This window comes from Humulus lupulus, chromosome 8 (genome assembly GCF_963169125.1).
Source record: "Humulus lupulus chromosome 8, drHumLupu1.1, whole genome shotgun sequence".
In the NCBI taxonomy this organism is placed as follows: domain Eukaryota; kingdom Viridiplantae; phylum Streptophyta; class Magnoliopsida; order Rosales; family Cannabaceae; genus Humulus; species Humulus lupulus.
In genome coordinates this window covers 52,078,081-52,088,152 of record NC_084800.1, presented here as the reverse complement: position 1 = coordinate 52,088,152, position 10,072 = coordinate 52,078,081, and the positions used below count along the sequence as shown (strand labels likewise).

The 10,072-nt window shown below is 32.5% G+C and overlaps 1 pseudogene; it reads right to left on the bottom strand.

Annotated features, from left to right (window-relative positions):
• Window positions 1-1,412: 1,412 nt before the first annotated feature.
• LOC133795396 (uncharacterized protein At4g38062-like) lies at window positions 1,413-7,386 on the bottom strand (annotated as a pseudogene).
• Window positions 7,387-10,072: the final 2,686 nt, after the last annotated feature.

Below are 10,072 nucleotides of genomic sequence, written 5' to 3'. Positions count from 1 at the left end.
CATATCACACTGTATTGATTAAATCAAAGCATCATATTAGTCTTGTATTTCATTGTAAACAACATGAACAATGTGTTTGTTATTGTTTTCAAAAGTAAAATGAATCATAAAGACAGTCTCTATTGTTCTTTAGGATCACAATCATTTATGGGCAGCTATTGTAGAAAATTATCCATTGACACAACAAATTCAGAAACGAAACTATTAACAAATTGTAGAATCTTTATTAATAGACGAAAAGTCAAGTAGATTAATTTAAAACAATAGGAACTCACAAATTTTGACACCAAATCATAATAAAGAAAATTTCCTCACATTCTTTCTAAGAAAAAAAAGGCCATAAGACAAACAAAAGATTAATTTATATATGACTCCCTGAGAACTCATTAGAAAACTCCTCAAATAAGAGGGTATAACCATATAGCAAAAAATCAATCAGTACAACAATGCCATAAAAATTAAATTGTTATCAGCCCTAAAAAATCCTCTTATTTGAGTTGATAACAGCACCTTGACAAACCCAAATATACTTAATCTTGTTAGTTTTATGTGCTTATTTATTTGATTTGATAGCTCCTATAACCTTTTTTTATCTTCTTTTGTGTGAACGCTTGCTTGAGGCAATTTTCAGCCTAAAGTTGGACGTTATATGGATAAAAAGGCAACTCAAGTATATAATTTTTTTTAAATTCTTAAATTTCTTTAGAACTCTGTTTAGTTCTTAGTTCAGCAAGCTCTTGAATATTTTTTTGCCGATGATATCAGCTTTGATGCTTTAAGGGAAGAATAAATGATAACCTTGTGGAGATGAACAAATTACATGAGAGAAATCTATGAGATACATAGACTAGTGCATGGAAGTTTATGACAATAGAGTTGAACCATTTTGAAATGCCTGAAAGTTCAAGTGTTTACAATTTCAAGCCCCTAGTTATTCATCGAGTAGTATTGAATCTGTAAGTATATTTGGTTTAAACTGAAATTACTCAACTCAATACACCAAACAAATTCAATAGCTTCTTTTTCTTTTTTAATAATGAAACAGTGCCATCAAATTGTTTGGGATAAAGAAAATCGATTAAGTTTCTTAGTCATTAATGCAAAATACCTAAGCTAGTTGTTTGAATATTGTATGGTAATATACTTTATAATTTATAAAGGCTATTATTACATATATATAAATATACATTTTATGCTTGTTGTTTAATTTTAGTGTTCTTAACATACGATTGATACAGGGAAATTTAGTACATGCCGGAGAAAGAGTTATTTGTTCAGCCGAAGGAGATTTTCAATAATACAATTACCAGAGCAAACTAAGTACGACGGTAATAAACTGATCCAAATAACCCAAAACTCTATTAAAATTTTAGTATTTTTTTTTTTGAAAAAATACATGCACTGAATCATAGACCAAGATGCATTTGTGGTAAGAACAAAAAACTTGCACTAGCATGAGTCAGTCACACACAAGCTAGCTAAAGTAGTGGGAAAGAAGAAATTACAAGAATCCATACTTTTACTACACTACAAGATCAGCAACATTCCTTTATCCATGAGCAAGATAGATATTTCTAGTTGTTGATTTCTCTAAATGGGGATCTTATGTCAGAATTTGCTTCAAGTTTCTTCACTGCAATGGGACTATTCACATTCTCACTCAGATAGCTAGAGTGTTCATCCTCAGTAGAGGGCATTGTTGTCTGTAACAGATCCATTAGTTGTTTGTCTGAACTGGAGATCTCACTAATCTTGTCACTCAACCCCTCAACCAATCCCAACAAGTTTTCTCTTTCTGATGATAACTTAGTGACATCTTCAAGTAAGTTTCTTCTCTCACTCTTGAGCTCTTCAATCAAAGCATCTGACTCTTTCAGCTTTGTCTAGAATTGAAACCCCATATTCTTCATTTCCAACTCTTTTGCCTCCAATTCTGCTTCAACTTCAACTGCTTGCCTCTTCAAAACACACATGGAGTTTTGCTGCAGTTCCAGTTTCTGCTTTACATTATGGATGTCATCCTCAAGTTCAGCAATCATAAGCTTCTTCTCTTCAATTTCTAGTGCAGCCATAATCTGGGCAGCAGTTATTTTCTCCCACGCTTTATGTGTCAGATTAATCTCTGCCTGTTTCTTGGCGAGCTCTGAAGAGAAAGAAATTAACGAGTTATTAAATTTATCTTCAAATGATCCCACAAGCTGCATCAACTCATTTATTCTCTGGTTCTTCTGTTCCATAAGCTCTTTTTCATGCTCAACTGTTCTTTCTGCTACAATTCTTGAGAGCAAAACTTCCTCAAGTTCTCTTCTCAATGATTCTTGCTCCAGCCATTCAACTTCTTTCTGGAGCTGCTCTAGGATCTTATCCTTCTCTCTTATCGTTTGGAGAAAGCTTGCTTTCTCTGACTCCAAGGACATGGCTGTTTTCATCTCAGCTGAGTTAGCAGCAGCTTCTCTTGTTTTGAGATTCTGCTCTAGTAACTCCACCTGGTGCCACTACAATAAAAAAGTATTTTAGCTACTCAAAAATTGGTAGTCATTAACATATTTTTGGTAGCTAATAGACTTTTAGCTACCAAAAATTTTTAGTAGCTAGTTCGTAGCTAATACCCCGTCGCTAAAAGTTTATAGGTACCAAAATATTTGGTAGCAAATGTTCTTTATTTGCTACTAAATATTTAGTAGTAAAAGATATTGTATTTAGTAGCAAAATGATTTACTTTTATATCCACTATGTTTTTTTTGCTACCATAATTTGGTAGCAAATTACATAATTTTATTAATAAAATAAATTAAATGTTGTTTTACTAATAAAATTTGGTGGCAAAATATTTCAAAATTGGTAGCTAATAAATTATTTTCTACTAGCAAATGAAAAAATATTATTATTTGGTAATTTGTATTTTTTTTTTTGGTTGGATTTTTTAAACTAATAAATTATAATTGCTCAATTATTTTAATATAAAAATAAAAATCCACGTAAAATATTAAAACTAATAAGAAATTACAAATGTATTTAAGTGCTCATTTTCTCCTAAAACCTGTTTTCCTTCGTGGGTTTTCTAGTGGATTACATTTCATTTTGTTATTCTTGTTGCTTCTTACATGGGTTAGCAAGAAATTCAAGAAGATTCATCATGAGGGTCCGAAGGAGAGGCTTAATAACACAAAGTATTTGTGTTATAAACTAGCTTTAATGGCTTGTCTGGGTCTTTATGCGTTTAATCTAGTGTTGTGCTTATTGAGCTACATCTACTGGTATAGGAATGGTTGGTCTGATGAAAGCTTAGTGACCCTTATGGATTTAGTCATAAGAACACTTGCTTGGGGTGTAGTCTCTATTTACATGCACACCAAATTTTCTAACTCCGGTCATTCAAAGTTTCCATTTTTATTGAGAGTTTGGTGGATTTTCTACATATTCGTTTCTTGCTATTGCCTTATAGTAGAATTTGTTCTATACAAAAAACAAGTCTCCATATCTGCTCAGTCCTTTGTTTCTGCTGTTGTGTCTGTTATCTCTGGTCTGTTTTTCATATATGTGGGATTTGTGTCTGTTATCTCTGGTCTGTTTTTCATATCTCTACTGTTGTAACTCCTTTTTCTAAAGCTTCTTGAGCCTTGATATTTGCTGTAGAGTCTCCATGGATCTGTTCTAACTCCACCTTGAGCTCTTTTATAGTTGCATCTCTACTTGCTAACACAGACCTACAGTTGCTCAAATCATTTGTAACTTTTTCCAGTTGAGAGTTCCATACACCTTCTTTAGCCTTGAGATTTACAGAAAAGTCTTCACGTACTTGCTCCAACTCCATCCTGAGCTCCTTCAACATTGTGTCTTTACTTTCCAACTGAGACCCACAATTTTCCAATTCCTGTGTCAATGTTTCAAGCTGGGACTTCAATTCAGCTTCTCTAGCCTTCAGATTTTCAGTAGATTCTTTGTGCATCAGCTCTGAACATTTGAGCTTGTTTCGCAACTTTGCCACAGAAGGTGAACCTGAAGCCTTTTGGATTAGAGCTTCCTGAAATTCTTTTAGTGAAACCTGTACCTCCTGCATTTCTTGCTCCATTTGTCTTTTCTGATATTCCATCTCTTTACGAAGTATCTCCTTTTTTTCAAGTGCATGTCTTAGAGATGCAATTTCTTCGTTCCTCTTCTCAGTGAAGCAGATTTGACAATGCTTTCAATGATTACCAGGATGAAAAATCCCAACTAAAATGTTAGTATTATTATATAATAAATCAAACTCAGCTAATCATATGATTTAAGTTTATATATTTTGCTTATGGAATATTTTTAATTTATATAAGCTCCTCACATTCACAGTCTGTGCATATATGTTAGCATGCAAAGTTATGACTTACATGGTTGAACATAATTGTGACATGACTTTTTGATTTATTGGGTTCTCTACACAAGTTTCTAAATTTCTTTAACTCTTTCAGAAATTCAGAATTGGAGGGAACTTTATTTGCAGCAGTTTGCAAGAGGTATGTTTTCTTTTATTTTTGTTAAAATACTTTGCAAATGTTAGAGGAGTTTGAATATCTTAGATATTCATCCATAGTGAAGTAGGTTCTGAGATTATTATTATTGTGTGCTGCAGTGATAATGGAAGGTTGAGAACTTGTGTGTATTAGTGAAGTAGGTTCTGAGAAATTTGTGTGCTGCGGCGAGATAAGGAAGAAAACTTGTGTGTTGATTGAATATTTTGAATTGATAATGATTGATGGTTGGTTAATAAATATGGCTGGAATGTTTTCTGATTTTCTGTTAGTTATTTGATGTATATCTAATAAACTTCAAAAACCATAGAAATTTGAAAGTAGAATCGAAACCCATGTGGGGAAAATCGAAACCATAGAAATTTAGTCATCAATCAACTAAATACAAAGTGAACTTGAAAAATCTTAAGGTGAACTAAAACCATAATCCATAACTGCTTAAAACAACTCCTTTTATACTTTGCATCTTTGTTATTACAATAATAAAATACATTTAATCACATTGTAGAAAAATCAGCAAAAATAAAAATCAAATAATCACATTTAAATATGATATAGGAAAACATGGCTACCTTTACTTATCAAAACAAAAAAGGAACACAAGAGTCTTATCCTCCATCCCTTAGCTCAAGAGTCTCGTACACTCATAGTTAAACAAAATCAGAAACATACCAAGTTGGGAGAGGTGACTGCTTGAACCAGAAAATTGAAAGACTAATAAGGAAAGCAGCCAAAAAGATCCTGACAGAAAAGTTGTAAAATGTAAAATTAAATAATAACAAAACAAACTTAAATGACCATAAAAAACACATACATATTAAGTAATTAACTTTATGATTTTTTAAATTTATTATTTATTGTATGTTGACTTAAGAGATAGATTTATTATAAAATTCAGAACTAAATAATGGGTTTATATGAATAATAAATTAGAAAAGTTCCTTCATTTTTCTTTCCTATCCATAGATCGATGAACCAAAAAACGAACAACACCCCTTTAACTTTTTTCTTCCACTTTTTCAGCTACCAATCAAACAACTTTTTATTATTCTGCCTCTGTTTTTTTTTTCTTTCCTCTTGTGTTTTCTGAATACAAAACATACATAGTCATAGTGTATCTTTATAAAATATAAGACACGTGAATAACACTAATGCCAAAATTTCCTCTAGAAACTACCAAAAGTGCATGCATGGCTGGATAGCTCAGTGGTTTTCTATATCGGATTAGCATATATGATCTAAAATTTGAATGGCGTTATATTTAAAGAAGAAAAGAACAGTGTATTATTGTTATTATTATAACAAAAGTAAGCAACAGATAAGAATTGCAATGAGTGCTTTTTTATTAGGTTCAATCAATGATAAGAATATGCATGACTACAATTATAGTTGACACTTTCGGGGCTTTTGAACTTCTCACCTGGTTGTTTTGTAAATGTATCCCATATACTAACTCCTTTATTTCCCTCATCAGAAGCTCCCTCAAACTACCATATTGAAATAGATATCAAATTCTTGAACTGACAATACTCTTTATATATATAATATTTCTTTGAGATGAGGATTGGAAATGCCAGAATTATCTCAAGTTTAGCAATAAGACTAAATAAACAGCTTAAATTCATTTCTGAACTCAAAATCAAGTAATTTTAAAAATCAAATCATATAGTATATTTTGGTTGATACAATTTTGTATTTACCATTACATAGACTTATCAAAAATTTTCTTTTTGTTGGTTAGAACAGGACAACTAAATTGGTGATCATGTTGGATAAAAATTGGCTACGCTTCAATAGGTAATAAGAATTAGGGATTTAATTAGTGCTAGCTTAGTAAAATTAGTAACTTACTGTATTTGTTACTAATATATTATAAATATGAACTTGTCTTTGAATTGTAGAGCCTCGGATGAGTATAGAGAAGGCGCTAAGAATTTTGTAGAAATGTCAGAAAAGCTAGCTGGTTATCCAGAAAAGTTATTGTGTCTATGCAAAGTTTGTCGAAACTTAAGTCACCAATGTATTAACATTTTGTATGAACACTTAGTCATTTATGGGTTTGATCCAACATACAAAATCTGGTTTCATCATGGGGAAGAATTATCAAGAGATGATGATGTAGAGACAATGGAAACATTTGATTCTTACAACTTGTTTAGGGCTACAAATATTGATGGTTGTGATTTTGAAAGTCATCTAGAAGGTCATGATGACACTTTTATGGAAAAAATAGAAGATGCAGACACTCCATTATATCCACAATGCACTAAATATACTAAGTTATCGTCAATTGTTGCATTGTATAAGGTTAAAACTACCAATGGATGGTCTGACAAAAGTTTTGATGAATTGTTAAGACATTTGAATGATATGTTTCCTTTAGATAATATGATCCCCAAGTCTATGTATGAGGTTCGAAAATTTCTTCGATTATTTGATTTAGGATATGAAAAGATTCATGCGTGTGTTAATGATTGCTGCTTGTTTAGAAAAGATAAAGAAAACTAGCAAGAATGTCCAACATGTGGAACTTCACGTTGGATGTCAGATAAGCTGACTAAAAAGGTTCGACATGGTGTCCCAGCAAAAGTTTTGAGGTACTTTCCTATAATCCCTAGGTTGAAACGGATGTTCATGTCTAAAAGAATTTCAAAGGAATTAAGATGGCATCACAACAATAAAAGTTGCGATGGAAAAATGCGTCACCCAGTGGATTCAGCAGCATGGGAGCTAGTCAATGATAAATGGCCATCATTTTCAAATGAAGAGAGAAATATTAGACTTGGCCTTTCCACAGATGGATTTAACCCATTTATTAATTTAAGTTCTAAGTATAGTGTTTGGCCTGTTTTGTTGGTCATGTACAACTTACCCCCATGGTTGTGCATGAAACAGGAGAATATTTTATTATCAATGTTAATTCCAGGACCTAAACAGCCTGGGAATGATATTGATATATACTTAGAACCCCTCGTAGAGGACTTGAAATTATTATGGAATGAGGGTGTTGATGCTCATGATGCATTGGACAACACAAATTTCAAGTTGCGGGCTATTTTGATGTGGACAATCCAAGATTTTCCAGCATACGGGAACCTTGCTGGTTGTAAAAATAAGGGATGTTTTAGTTGTCCCCTATGTGGTTATGGTACTCATTCAGAGTGGCTAAAACATAGTGGGAAGTTTTCATATCGAGGTCATCGGAAATTTCTTAAAGAAGACCATCCATTTCGGAGTAAAAGAAGTTGGTTTGATGGAAAAGTTGAGCATGGAAATCCCCTAAGAATCATGAATGGGACTACAATTTCTAAACACCTTAAAGATTTTGTGAATGTTTGGGGAAAATCCACTTCAAAGAAAAGGAAACAAAATGATTCAAAAGAAATGTGGAAAAAACGATCCATATTTTTTCAGTTACCTTATTGGAAGGTTAGCACATTCTTACTACTCTAAATTTTTTTTGTGTAAATTATTGTTTTTGGAGAAATTTCATTAGTTATTTCTTTTCCAATTTTTTTAGGAATTGTATGTTCGTCACAATTTGGATGTGATGCACATAGAGAAAAATGTTTGTGAAAGCATCTGTAATACATTGCTAGATGTTGCTGGAAAAAGTAAAGATGGACTAAAAGCTCGCTTGGATTTGCAACATATGGGTATTAGGAGTGCATTACACCCACAAGAGAAGGGGACTAGAACCTATCTTCCTGCAGCTTTACACACACTATCAAAGCTTGAGAAAGAATTATTTTGTAAAAGGTTGTTCTCATTGAAAGTACCTGATGGATATAGTTCAAATATTCGAAATTGTGTTTCAATGGAACAATGCAAGCTCATGGGCCTTAAGTCACACGATTGCCACATTTTGATGCAACAATTACTACCGGTGGCTATAAAAGGATTGATGCCATTGGGTCCAAGAGATGCTATAATAAGATTATGCACGTTCTTTAATCGAATATGTCAACGTGTTCTTGATAGAGAAAGCATAATGACATTAGAAAATGATGTTATTGATACTTTATGCTTACTAGAGAGATTCTTTCCACCATCATTTTTTGATGTCATGATTCACTTAGTGGTTCATATCGGACGAGAAGCACGACTATGTGGACCAGTCCAATTTCGATGGATGTATCCATTTGAGAGGTGAATCACTAAGACTTAATTGTTTTGTTTATTCTTATTAGTTTATGTGAACATTCTATTAATGATGAGCAATTGTGTGATTAATAGACGCATGAAGATATTGAAAGATTATGTCAGAAATCGAGCAAGGCCTGAAGGTTGTATTGCAGAGTGTTATCTTGCAGATGAGTGTGTGAGCTTTTGTAATGAATTCACTGACCATTCAATTGAACTAAACACAAAAGAAGGTCGAAATGAAGAGTGGTCAAATGATGTGATACTTGAAGGTCGTCCAATTTCTAGGAGGAAAGAAATTATATTGACAGATGAGTTGTTAGAAATTGCACATCGATACATTCTGTTAAATACATCTGTTGTGGAGCCTTTTCTAGAGTAAGTGTCTGATATTAGAAATTATTTTTTTTTTATTAAAAATGTAGTAATACTAACTCATTGGTCCTATAAATTAGGATTCACTTAGAGGAGTTGAAAAAAACAAACAAAATATATGAGAGAAATAGTGGATTACTTTGGAAGAAACATATACAAACTTTTTCAACATGGATGAAGGAAAAGGTAAATTAATGCAAACTAACTGGTTCATATCAGTTGTTTTAAATATCATTAAGAAAATTAACAATGTCATACTATTATTTGTATAGGTTCCTATGCATTCCTCAACTTGTGATGAAACTGATTTGTTGAAATGGCTAGCATATGGACCCAGAAAACATGCTGCTTCTTACACTGGATATATTATCAATGGTCAAAGATTCCATGTACATGACATTGAGAAGTCCACACAGAATAATGGTGTCTCAATTGAAGCTACAACTATGTGTAGATCTAGTGCCAAAGATGTATCTCAAGTTCCTAATTTAGTTTCATACTATGGGGTTATAAGGGAGATAATCTTGTTAGATTACTATATAGTTCAGATTCCAATTTTCAAATGTGATTGGGCAAATGTCCCTAACGGTGTTAGGGTGGAGGATAGTCTTACTTTAGTTCATCTACACCAAAGTCAATGGTCTGTTGGTAGAGACCCTTTTATTTTAGCCTCACAAGCTAAACAAGTCTTCTACTCAAGAGAACATGATTCTTCCAATTGGTATGTGGTGATTAGGGCACCCCCTAGAGGTTTTTATGACATGGAAAATTATGATGAGCAAGAATTCATGCCTGTAATGTCTGAAGTTACTGAATCTAGGTTGTATAATGTAGTGGAAGATGAACAATATGTTAGAGATGATTGTGAGGGTATATTAGTTTGATTATTGTTGTGTTTTTTGTAAATTGTAGAAGATGTTGCACTTGACATTCAAAGTTGTAATCAATGGAAATTTCAGTTTATACTTTAGCTCATTAATTTGTTGTTTCTTATTTGTGTATTTTTAGCGAAGAACTCTTGAAAACATGTCTTTGATGCCAAGAAT